Here is a 13,905-nt window from a genome sequence, read left to right as displayed (position 1 = left end):
ATCTTGTCACTCTTTAGGATTCCAGAATCTTGCTATTCTTTGGGGTTCTACATGGAATGTTGCTACTCTTTGAGATTCTGCATGGAATCTTGTCACTCTTTAGGATTCCAGAATCTTGCTATTCTTTGGGCTTCTACATGGAATGTTGCTACTCTTTGAGATTCTGCATGGAATCTTGTCACTCTTTAGGATTCCAGAATCTTGCTATTCTTTGGGGTTCTACATGGAATGTTGCTACTCTTTGAGATTCTGCATGGAATCTTGCCATTCTTTAGGATTCCAGAATCTTGCTATTCTTTGGGCTTCTACATGGAATGTTGCTACTATTTGAGTTTCTGCATGGAATCTTGTCATTCTTTAGGATTCCAGAATCTTGTTATTCTTTGGGGTTCTACGTGGAATGTTGCCACGATTTGGGTTTCTGCCAGGTACTTGTGACCTGGCTTGGCCACTGTTTGGAAAACAGGATACTTGGCCAGATGGACCATTGGTCTGACCTAGTATGGCTACTCTTATGTTCTTATGAATAACTTTTATTTCAGGAATCTTTCCTACTTCACTGTTTTTGTCCTAACCCTGTTTAACTTCCCATAAGACCCCTAATCACCTGGAAGCCATGCTGTTGGCCATGTTTAGCATATCAAATTTGTGTAATAAGTAAGTAAACACTGATAAGTTAGTCATACTTATTTTAGATATATTTTCTTTCAGGATTTTCTCTTTCAGGTATTTGTTATTTGGAACAGAAAGATGGCCAAGCACCCAGAAATGAGTTTCAGTGAATGCTGGGGTTTACTGCTTTCACTTTCGTGCTCATTTTCGAAAGAGAAGGACGCCTATCTTTCGACACAACTCAGAAGATGGGCGTCCTGCTCCCAGGGTCGTCCAAATCGGTATAATCGAAAGCCGATTTTGGACATCCCCAACTGCTTTTCATTGCAGGGATGGCCAAAGTTTAAGGGAGCGTATCAGAGGTGTAGCGAAGGCAGGACTTGGGCGTGCCTAACACATGGATGTCCTCGATCCATAATGGAAAAAAAAGTGTGGCCGAAATGACCAGATGACCACCGGAGAGAATTGGGGTTGACCTCCCCTTACTCCCCCACTCCCACCCTCAAAAAATATCTTTAAAAATATTTTGTGCCAGCCTCAGATGTCATACTCAGGTCCATCACAGCAGTATGCAGGTACCTGGAGCAATTTAGTGGGTGCAGTGCACTTCAGGCAGGCGGACCAAGGCCCATCCCTCTCCCTACCTGTTACGTTTGTGGAGGAAACAACGAGCCCTCCAAAACCCACTGTACTCACATGTAGGTGCCCCCCTTCACCCATAAGGCTATGGTAGTGCTGTACAGTTGTGGGTAGTGGGTTTTAGGGGGGTTTGGGGGGCTCAGCAGACAAGGTAAGGGAGCTATGTTCCTGGGAGCATTTTATGTAGTCCACCGCAGTGCCCCCTAGGGTGCCCGGTTGGTGTCCTGGCATGTGAGGGGGACCAGTGCACTACAAATGCTGGCTCCTCCTATGACCAAAGGGCTTGCATTTGGTCATTTCTGAGATGGGCCGAAAATCAGAAACGACCAAGTCTAGGGACGACCGTATTATCGAAACTAAAGATGGACGTCCATCTTGTTTTGATAGTACGGGTTTCCCTGCTCCTCCATCGGGATGTTTTGCGAGGACGTCCTCAACAAAACTTGGGCGTCCCTTTCGATTATGCCCCTCTTTGTGTTTTTTGGGGAGGTTTAACCTGTAAGTTTTCTTCCTTTTCCTTTTGGACTTCTAGTTCAGTTGAAACTTGTTTTTGTTGAGCTATGGCACCCCAAGCTTTCATTTGTAATATCATTGCCCCTAACCTCACCCCATTAACCCAGCTGTCCTAGCAGCAGTTGGAGGCTATGCAGTGTTCCAGAAGCTGCAGTTTCTAAACCTGACCACTAGGTATTGCTGTTGTACTATGGCGAGGACTCCTCCCCAAGTAGATCTGAGCACTTTCTCCAGAATATCCCTAGCTGACTCATGAAGCTGAAGTCCTGAGCTAGGAATCAATCTCAGGTCTCTTACCAAGTCACTAGCCTACTCCAGACTGTGTAAATTGCTCTTGTTTAGGATGGAACTGGCCAGAGTCAGTGCTGGGAATAAGGATTTTGTGAGACTGTTTTTTTTCCCTTAGTACACATGCAAGAAGGTACTCATTAATCTTAAACTCAATTATGATAATTTGGTAGGAACCTGATCAGAAAACCTGTTTTATTCCTTAGTTTCTAATGATCTGCCTTGAGGACCTTTTGAAGGTCTGCTGTGAAGGAACTTCAGATACTTTCCAATGAAACATCTTGGGGGGACCTGGCACTGTACATTTCTTTAATGATGTGTTCTTCTAGCCTGATTTGTACTCATCTGCTTTGTCTGTCATATGTAAATTGCACCGTCTGTGTAATGGAATGATGACACTTTAAAGTGGGGGGGGGAGGGGGCGCAGCGAGAAATTGAGCAGTACAGTGTGAATCCTCCATCAATCCTAAAGGAAGTGTAAAAGCTACTGAAAAGCTGTGAGTCTTCGAGACATTTACATAAAGCACTTTTCAGTGTCTGGCACTGCTTTATTAAGTCCCAGATGGAGCCGTACATCATCGTTTACTACCAGGATGGTAAAGAGGGACACCCTGGAAATAGGAAGAACTTTATTCTTGCTAACAACCCTATCCTTCAAAGCCTTCAAAACGCCGCCGAGGCATCTTGAAGGTAGAGAGGGATTCGAGAACATTTTTTTTTTTTCCAAATAATTTTTTAAAAATTTGTAATAGAACAATAACAATAAAGGAAATCAAAAATATATCAAGAAAACGACATTGTAAATTTTACAAGCATTTTCAGAAAGGCTATAAGATATAACCAAGGGGTCCTTTTTACTAAGGTGCACTGAAAAATGGCCTGCGGTAGTGTAGGCACGGGTTTTGGGCATGCGCAGAATAAATTTTTAGCGCACCTACAAAAAGATGCCTTTTTTTTTTTACCGTAAACACGTGCAGCAAAATGAAAATTGCCGTGCGTCCATTTTGGGTCAGACCTTACCGCATGCCATTGACCTAGCAGTAAGGTATGACGCGGTAACCGGATGGTAATGCTCTGCGCACGTCAAATGCGATGACACGCGTAGCTGCTACGAGCCAGAAAATAAAAAATATTTTTCAGACGCGCGTCAAAATTGAAATTGCGGCAAGGGCCACGCGGTAACCGGGTGGTAACTCTAATTTGGCGTGTGTTGGACGCGTGTAGGTGCCTACGCGGTTTAGTAAAAGGACCCCCAAGTTTGTCTCTCTTTTTCTTTCGCTATATATATATATATATATATAAAAGGCAACCCCAACGTTCTGAAGCCTCCACGGAATTTGAGGCGCCCGAGATATCCGGTGTGCCCTGGAGTGTCTGCACCGCCCTCGCGTCAAAACGTCATGACGTCGAGGGCGGAGCTATTGACACTCGAGGGCTGAAACGGCCCACAGCGAACAAGGCAAGTAGCTTCGAGGGAGGGGGCCCCTTTAGCACCCGTTTCATTCCGCTCAGAAACGGGCATTTTTTCCTAGTATATATATATATATATATATATATATATATATATATATATATATATATATATATAAACCAGTAGCAACAGAGAAAGAGGGGTAAATAGAAGAAATAAACTTTCTAAATAAGAGAACTAGGAGGAGGTCAGGAACGAAAGCTAAATCCACAAAACACTACAGGTACATAAGTACATAAGTAGTGCCATACTGGGAAAGACCAAAGGTCCATCTAGCCCAGCATCCTGTCACCGACAGTGGCCAATCCAGGTCAAGGGCACCTGGCACGCTCCCCAAACGTAAAAACATTCCAGACAAGTTATACCTAAAAATGCGGAATTTTTCCAAGTCCATTTAATAGCGGTCTATGGACTTGTCCTTTAGGAATCTATCTAACCCCTTTTTAAACTCCGTCAAGCTAACCGCCCGTACCACGTTCTCCGGCAACGAATTCCAGAGTCTAATTACATGTTGGGTGAAGAAAAATTTTCTCCGATTCGTTTTAAATTTACCACACTGTAGCTTCAACTCATGCCCTCTAGTCCTAGTATTTTTGGATAGCGTGAACAGTCGCTTCACATCCACCCGATCCATTCCACTCATTATTTTATACACTTCTATCATATCTCCCCTCAGTCATCTCTTCTCCAAGCTGAAAAGCCCTAGCCTTCTCAGCCTCTCTTCATAGGAAAGTCGTCCCATCCCCACTATCATTTTCGTCGCCCTTCGCTGTACCTTTTCCAATTCTACTATATCTTTTTTGAGATACGGAGACCAGTACTGAACACAATACTCCAGGTGCGGTCGCACCATGGAGCGATACAACGGCATTATAACATCCGCACACCTGGACTCCATACCCTTCCTAATAACACCCAACATTCTATTCGCTTTCCTAGCCGCAGCAGCACACTGAGCAGAAGGTTTCAGCGTATCATCGACAACGACACCCAGATCCCTTTCTTGATCCGTAACTCCTAACGCGGAACCTTGCAAGACGTAGATATGATAAGCTTTTTTGGAGGGGGTACTGAGTACCGGCACCTTTTCCGTTGTCTGCTAAAATTGACGTATGGACCCCAAGTTCTAATGAAAGAGCTCAGGCTCTACACACCAATTCTACCTTGTCATAGATTCTCTGACTGGTTGCAGGGGCCCTGGCCATTGTGGGATGGGTCCATCAGTGATCACCCCACCCCTGAAGGGTGGCCTAGCATTTGAGTACTGGCACCTTTTTTGCTAGAAAAAAACACAGTGAGCACACAAATGTGTAGCAACAGGAGAGACCCAGTTTGGTTTTAGATTATACAAAGTTAGTGTCCCGTATACCTGAGATCTCTGTGAACGCAAGTCTGCGGGAATGTCAATTTCGAATTTTACACAGAGCTTACATGACCAAAGCACAGGTGTTCAAGATGGGAGGGGTACCTGACCCGCTCTGTTCCAAGTGCTGGCAGCGGGAGGGCACACTCTATCACTGTTTATGGGAGTGCCCTGTCATACAAAGATATTGGCATATGATCCTAAAGTACTTGGAAGGCCTAGTACAATCTCGAATTAGCTGTACTCCCTTGGGGATTATATTTGACAAATATGAGCTTTTTGCCTTCCAGCGGGGGGGGGGGGGGGGGGGGGGGGGGCCGCGGCTGTTGATCCACAAGGCTTGCCTGTTGGGGAAAAAGGTGATTATGAATGGGTGGTTGAGTGCGGTCCCGCCAGACTTTTGGCATTGGAGAAACAAGTTGCACGAGCTACTACTGCATGAACGTAGGGCGGTGGGATCCTCCCAGAAGACACGAAGGCGTTTTCTAGAGACCTGGGGTCCTTATATTCAGTCCCTGTCTCCACGTGCGCGAAGTTCAGTTTGAAATGGTTTATAACAGAGGGGAGGTTTTTTTGTTTGTTTTTTTTCTCTCTCCCTCTTAGGGGAGGGGGAGTATAGAGTGGGGGGAAGGGTTGGGGAATGTGAATTATGCGGTGAAATAGTAACAACATGAAGAAGGTCTAGTTCGTATGTTTGGGATGGGGGATAGATATTTGAGGGTTGGGGGGGAGGAGGGATTTTGGGGGGAGTGGGAATAAAAGTATAAAATTGTTGAGCCGTTAAATTGTATTTCGCTGGTGTGAACTTATCTAAAGTTTACCTATGTCTCTTTAATTGGTATAACCTGTTTGCACGGTGTAATTTTGATTTCAATAAAAATTGTTGAAACATAAATCAAAACAGTGGAATCCATCGTTGGACTAAGGGGGAATAAAATGGGTCCTGCTGCAGCTAACTCGATCTAAGCTTTAGTAAAAGACCCCCTAAGTTAAGGTGTTGGAGGGGCCCAAAAAAAGAGAGTATCTCCAGGGCTTGCGTTTCTGTAGCCGGACTAATCTTCCATTTCAGAAGTTCTCGAAATTTGAGTGGGAGTGCAGGTGAGAACATCTAATATAATAAAACTCACCCTCAACCTTCTGAGGACACGGACATCACTTCCGTAATGAAGGGTTCGTGGTGGGGAAGCCACCGAAAGCACCATGTCGCCGGGCCCCGCCCTCGCGTCAAACGTGATGATGTCGAGGGCGGAGCAATGGCATCACGCATCGAGGGCGAGGCAATGGCGTCAGTGGCTTCACAACCAAGAAGCTGATGAAGGTGCATTCACGAGATGCGGACCTATGGCGTCAGTGGCTTCAGAACGACGAACCAGTGGGTAGGGAGGGGGGGTGTTGGGGAGGAAAACCTTGCTAGTGCCCATTTCATTTGATCCAGAAACGGGCCTTTTTTTACTAGTTATTAATAAAAGGGAGGGCTTAGCGTGCTGGGATGCTTGTCCTGCATTTTGACGAACTAATGTCCAAACATTAATGACCAGAATGTATTTATTACCCACTTGTAAGGTGGTGTGTGAGGGTTGTTGGTTTTTTTTTACCTTTTACCCTTGTCTCCCTTAGATAGGTTGAATTATATAGAAGTGGCTGAGTCAAACACTGAAATTGATCTATTCCACTTTTCATGCTGGGAAAATCCCTTCTGCTTAAGAGATGTCAAGTTTTTTTTTTTTTTTTTTTTTTTTTTTATTTGTACCCCGCACTTTTTCCCACTCATGGCAGGCTCAATGCGGCAGGCAATGGAGGGTTAAGTGACTTGCCCAGAGTCACAAGGAGCTGCCTGGGCCGGGAATTGAACTCAGTTGCTCAGGACCAAAGTCCACCACCCTAACCACTAGGCCACTAGTGAGTCTCTGCTCGTTCTTTCTTTCTTTCTTTTTTTTTTTTTTTAGCTTTTTGGATGACTTCGTTTTTTATAATGGTAAAAAGTGCCTGCTTGGCTGTTTCCTGTCATTAATACCCCCCCGTGCATTGTCTTATTAATGGACTAATTTCTTTAGGATTCAGATGCTACAGTTCTCAGCATACAATAGAATGACTTGTGGACCTGAGCGCATGAATTGTCGTCTTTGCTCACTTCAGCAGGTTACGGTTACATACCTTCTAGTTCAGGACTGCTCAATTCCAGTCTGTGAGATCCACAAGCAGACCAGGATATCCACAATGATGTAAGCATGTTACAATTTTATGTGCCTAGATTATAGAATGTTGTCATTTAGACGCAGTTTTGCCTGGTCTTGTCTTAGTGTAAATGCCCCAACTTACGCTGGTATTTTGTAATGGAACCTGAATACCCAGATGTAGAATTTATGCTCAGCGTACTGAATTTTGGTGCACTTAATGGATTTGCCTTCCCTCATGTGCATGATTCTGTTCCACATGGACCCCTTTTGCAGGAACCCCTTTTTCAGGAATACTCAATAAGAATGGTAGGGATGTACATTCATTTTGAAACAAAATAGCCCTGCTGGAATTCTGCAGCAAAAAAAAAAAAAAATAAAATCAAAATTCTGCACACAAAATTTGCAAATTCTAGTACTACTACTACTTATGCAAGTTTTCATAACTTGAACAATACTACAGCCCCCCTCCATGCACTCACACATACCATCCAGTATTTTTCATCAGCCCCCCATACCTATACATACCATCCATTATTTCTTTTCAAAGTCCCCCCCCCCCCCCCCGAGAACCCACACATATCAAATATTATTTTTTCCAGCTGCCACATTCCCTACTGAGCTACAGTGAGAGGAGCTGCATCAGGAGTACCTTTTCGGGGCAGGAGAGAACCCCACTCTTGCCTGCCCACTGCAGCTGCTCTGTGCTGCCACCACCGCTTCTTCCAAATGGCTGCCGAGACTTCCTGCAGCAGCAGGGGCGTAGCCAAACCTTACGGTGGGGGGTGGGGGGCTAGAGCCTGAGGTTGGGGGCACATTTTGAGTGCCGTCCCCCCGCCACGCCTTGCCTCACTTTGCCTCATCTCCCCCCTGCCACCCCTCGCCTCCTTGCACTCCCCCTGGCCTCGCAAATACCTTTGCTGTCAAGGGTCCCCAACCCCCGCCAGCCGAAGCCTTCAGCGACGCCCATCTCCGGCGCAGCCGCGTTCCTGCCCTGCTCTTCTTGTTCCTCCTGTCCTATGCATGCTGAAGCCAAACCAGGGGCCCGGACATAATTTGCAGGGGCTCAGGCCCCCCCATAGCTACACCCCTGTGCAGCAGCCTCTTGTGATTACCGCTTGACATCATGGTGGCCATTTTGAAGAAGCAGAGCACCGGCACAGAGAGCAGCGGGAGTGGGCAGGAAAGAGGGATTCTTTCCTGCCCTACGAAGAGGCCAATAGACCACCAGGGCATGTGAAGGTAGGCCTGGACAGGGCCCACTGAGGTGGGGAGCGGGGCAGGGTTGGATTGGCTGTCCGGCCAGCAAGCCAGCTAGTACTGCTAAAGTTTAGTGGCTAAAAAAAAAGCTAGTCCCCCTTGACGTTCTGCTGTGATCAACAGATACTGTGCGAAAATGCCTAATTCTGGGCAGCTGTGGAATTCTGTTCGAATTCTGCATTGTGCAGAATTCTGGCAGGAGTAACAAAAGGATAATAGAAATAAAACAGAGAAAGAAAGATAAAGTAATACCTTTTTTTTTATTGGACTAACAATACATAGCTTTTGAAGGAGGACACAGATGACTCTCAGACAACACATACTATAGGAAACTGACTGAAGAACCCACACAGGATTATACAAAACAGTTGAAAAATCTTATCAAAACACTTCCAAAGCAAGTACAGCCACATCTAAAAAAAAAAAAAAAACTTATTCCAATCCACCATTCTTTGGGCACATTCTAAATACTACCTAAAATCCATAAACCTGGAAACCCTGGCAAACCAATCATATCTGGTATTGACATTATAGAGGGGATTCTTAAACCCTTTGTTCAATAGACAAAAAGCTTCATCTAAGACTACTACTACTACTCATCATTTCTATAACGCTACTAGACGTACGCAGCGCTGTACACTTGAACATGAAGAGACAGTCCCTGCTTGACAGAGCTTACAATCTAATTAGGATGGACAAACAGGACAAATAAGGGATAAGGACAAAGAGTAGCAAGATTCCGGAATCCCAAGGAGTAGCACGATTCTGTGCGGAATCCCAAAGAGCAGCAACATTCCGGAATCCCAAGACTACTACTACTTATCTACTACTACTACTACTATTTAGCATTTCTATAGCGCTACAAGGCATACGCAGCGCTGCACAAACATAGAAGAAAGACAGTCCCTGCTCAAAGAGCTTACAATCTAAAGCGCTACTAGACGTACGCAGCATTGTACACTTGAACATGAAGAGACAGTCCCTGCTTGACAGAGCTTACAATCTAATTAGGATGGACAAACAGGACAAATAAAGGATAAGGACAAAGAGTAGCAAGATTCCGGAATCCCAAACAATAGCAAGATTCCGTGCAGAATCCCAAAGAGTAGCAAGATTCCGGAATCCCAAGACTACTACTACTACTTATCATTTCTATAGCACAACTAGATGTACGCAGCGCTATACACTTGAACATGAAGAGACAGTCCCTGCTCGACAGAGCTTACAATCTAATTAGGACAGACAAACAGGACAAACAAGAGATAAGGGAAAATTAAAGTGAGGATGATAAAATAAGGGTTCTGAACAAGTGAATAAGGGTTAGGAGTTAAAAGCAGCATCAAAAAGGTGGGCTTTTAGCTTAGATTTGACACCACAGTCTTCTGAACAAATTAAAAAGTCCAGTGCTAATGGCCTCTAGGACCCATATTTGCGTCTGAGCATCGGAGCCTGAAAGAGATTACGCCAGCTCCACCAATGCTGGCATTCCGATAACCACCTAATCTGAAACAAAACTTGGCGAAAAGCAAGTTCCCAAATAGAAGCTCAAAAAGAAGAGACTGGCACATGTCCCTGCAATATACCAAACTGTGCCAACACATTTCACAGGATCCCACAGTCACTCACACTGAAAAAAAACATTCGGCATAAGGGGATCCTACATATGCTCATCTTCAAATGTGGTATATATCATTCAATGCAGAAAGTGTGAAGAAGGGTGCTAGATTGGAGAGACAAGCCAGATGCTAAAGACAGGAATCAATTTACATAGACATAATATTAAATATTCCAATGCCAACCAGGATGCCACCTCTGTGGGACAGCACTTCACAAAACCAGAGCACTGCATCAATGATCTTATGGTATGAATACTCAAAGGAAATTTTGAGACAATCCAGGAACGTAAGCCCTTCGAAATCAAAATGATGAAATATTTTGACACTCACCAGACAAGACTTTAAAGATCTGGGTTTTCTATCACACTATAAAACATAAAACTATACTGTGTTTGTCACCTTCTTACCACCCATCCCTCTCTCCCTGTCTCTCGTTGGAATGCTTTTGTGTTTCTTTGATATTTGTCAACATTTGCTCATTTCTGATCTGAAGAAGGGGGGGGGGGGGGGGATACCTTTGAAAGCTAATCAAAAAATGTATTTAGTCCAATAAAAAAAAGGTATCTTGCTTTCTTTTTCTCTGTTTAATTATTTATTTATTTTGACAAACAATGTTTAGGTTCAGTGTGGCTTACAGATTCAAATATTTACAGAAATACATACTGTATAGTTCAGTTGACTGTAATTAAGTATCATGTATTTTACAACAAATCTTATAAGTCAAAACAGAAAAACAAATCAAATTGTTTCAACAGTGTTACAGAATGATTACATTTCAGTTTAGTGTTAAGAACGATATACAGAAATATTCAAAGACCATATATGATTGGATTAGCATTACCTTTAAAACTGAATTAACGCGGCTACCACGCCATGAAAGAAAATGATAAATTAAACAAAAATACTAAAACAAAATTAGATATTTTTGTTTTAACAAACGTCTCTCTTAGATCCCCCAAAATGAAGAGAAAAATCGGTGTGTACACCCCTAAATATTCAGAACAGTGGTAGCAGTAGCAACAGCTGTTGCAGTCAGCTCTCTGGGGGTAAAAGGGGGGGGGGGGTCCTGAGAGTGTGCCCCCTGTCCCAGGCGGTCTATAGTTCATGGACAAAGAGGCACAAAGAGGCCTGTACATCTTCCTGTATTGTTTGTGTACCCCATTCCTGCAGGCCAGGGCAGCTCCTGTCATGGTGCCACTTCAGCTGCTGATGGAATTTTAATAGTCACTGTGCTCTTTTGCTTAAATGGCAGGCCAGGGAAGAGAAGAGAGAGAGAGGGCGTTGGGCATTTTTTTTTTTGCTACATTTGTACCCCGCGCTTTCCCACTCATGGCAGGCTCAACTCTTCCCTGCAAGATGGGGATGGTATATTTATATTTATTTTATTCTCGCTCTGTCAGGATTCACTCTCCCCTCTGAATCGATTTTAAAGAGGCAGTGACATTATTTGAGATTACAAAGAGACAGGGAAAGGGTCACTAGCAGAGAGACGTGGAGGGGCATAATCGAACGTCGCCGGCCAAATAGATCGCCGGCGATCTATGTTGGCGGCGGCGCTACAGCTGGCTGGAACCAGGGCTGTGCCAACACAGTAAGCGAGGTAAGCATGGCAGGAGGGCGCCATCCTCTGGGGGGCGCCCCGCCGCACCATGCTTACCTCGCCCTCTTCTCCCCAGATCCTTTTCCTTTTTTTTTTGTTTAAATTTACCTCTGTCCGGCGGCGTAGCGTCAGTGAGAAGGAAGCAGCGCTCCCCCGCCCCGACGTGTCTACTAGTCTTCCCTTCACTGTGTTCCGCCTTCTTCTGACGTCAGAAATGATGTCAGAAGAAGGCGGGACACTTAGCGAAGGGAAGAAGACTAGTAGACACGTCGGGGCGGGGGAGCGCCGCCTCCTTCTCACTGACACTACGCTGCCGCCGGACAGAGGTAAATTTAAACAAAAAAAAAAGGAAAAGGATCTGGGGAGAAGAGGGCGGGCAGTGTAGCGATCGTTTTCAGGGGGAAGCGGCGCGGTGCCAACGGGGGGGGGCAGCGGTGGCGTGGTGCCAACGGGGGGCGGGGCGCCAGAGGCGCCAACTGCAGGGGGGCGCCGGAGACCCTAGGCACGGCCCTGGCTGGAACCGTATTATCGAAAAAGATGGCCGGCCATCTTTTTTTTCAATAATATGGTTTAGCCCGGCCAAATGCCTTGGAGTTCGCCGGGTTTGAGATGGCCGGGTTTGTTTTTTCAGCGATAATGGAAAGTTATGTCGGCCATCTGAAATCCCTTTTACAAAAGGCTCCATGCTCAATCTTTGGTAAACTGTGCCCCAGTTGGGCTTCCCTTTCCCCCATCTAGATGACCTATAGAAAATCAGGTATCACAGGGTTAATCTCCAGAGTGATTTATCCGGGTGGGTGGGCCTGTGTGAAAATTGTCCTGCTAAGAATACTCAAGAGCTTTCACAGCTTGTATGAGGACTGGAGTGTACAAGCCAAAACTTTAATTGTCTTGTTTTTCAGTTTTTAAAAAAAATTTAGGTCACTTATTTTTTTTTCTTTCTTTGTTCTTTCACATGTGCTATTTGCACTATTCACTTTTTTCCCCTGCTTTGGTTTCTGAATGATGCAAAATACTATCCTTGCTATCAAGTCGCACAGGTGCCCCCTCCTAACTCGTGTTCTTGTGCCTGGGTTAAAAGAGACATTCCTGAGGTGCAGGAATGTTTAGGGTGCATTTGTTTCATCTTATTTCCACAACTAAGGAAGTATTCAGTATTGTTGCCGTGAAACTTTGGAATTCTCTTCCGCTAGACATTCGGGGGGTCTTTTACATAGTTTAAACATAGTAAACATAGTAGATGACGGCAGAAAAAGACCTGCACGGTCCATCCAGTCTGCCCAAGATAAATTCATATGTGCTACTTTTTTATTTGTACTGTCCACTTCAGTGCACAGACCGTATAAGTCTGGCCAGCCCTTCCCTGCCTCCCAACCACCAGCTCTGGCACAGACCCTTTAAGTCTGCCCAGCACTATCCCCGCCTCCCAACTACCAGTCCCGCCTCCCACCACCAGCTCTGGCACAGACCGTATAAGTCTGCGCAGCACTATCCCTGCCTCCTCACCACCGGCTCTGGCACAGACCGTATAAGTCTGCCCAGCACTATCCCCGCCGCCCAACCACCAGCCCCGGCACAGACCGTATAAGTCTGCCCAGCACTAGTCCTGCCTCCCAACCACCAGCCCTAGCACAGACCGTATAAGTCTGCCCAGCACTAGCCCCGCCTCCCAACCATAGCTTAGCTCGAGTTATCTAGGGTTACCATATTTGGTCCCCCCCAAAAAGAGGACACATACCCCGCCCCCTTTCACACCCTGCCCCACCTCTTTCACACCCTCACTCCGCCCCCTGTCACATATTCCTCTCCCCCCTGTCACACACCCCGTCACCCCCCTTCCTTTACCTTACTGCCCTGGTGGTCTAGTGACCTCTTCGGGGCAGGGAAGAGCCCCCCTCTTGCTGCCCGGAGCGCTGCCCTGCATCCTGTTGCTGATCTCTGTGCCAATTCAAAATGGCCGCCAAGAGTTGAAGTCTTGCGAGGTCGCGTCAACTCTTGGCGGCCATTTTGAATCAGCACCGAGATCAGCAACAGGCAGCACTCCAGGCAGGAAAGAGGGGGCTCTTTCCTGCCCCGAAGGCGGAAGAGGTCACTAGACCACCAGGGCAGTAGAGTAGTAAGTAAGGGGAGGGGAGGGCCGGGAGGCTAGCATAGGACGGCCCGCTCGCCAGCCTGCCCGTTTGTCCAGAAATCCGGACAAATGGGCAGATTGGCAAAACCCGCCAAAACTTTGGTCGTCCCCGCGATTCAATAATTACAATAATCGTATTATTAAAAATGCATGGATATAAGTGAATTGAACTCAAAGTACTTCTTTATTGAATGGAGATTGCGAAGGACCAAAAAGCCCAGCTAAGTACCTGAGAGAT

Source organism: Microcaecilia unicolor, chromosome 11 (assembly GCF_901765095.1).
Source record: "Microcaecilia unicolor chromosome 11, aMicUni1.1, whole genome shotgun sequence".
NCBI lineage: Eukaryota > Metazoa > Chordata > Amphibia > Gymnophiona > Siphonopidae > Microcaecilia > Microcaecilia unicolor.
This window is presented reverse-complemented; position numbering follows the sequence as displayed.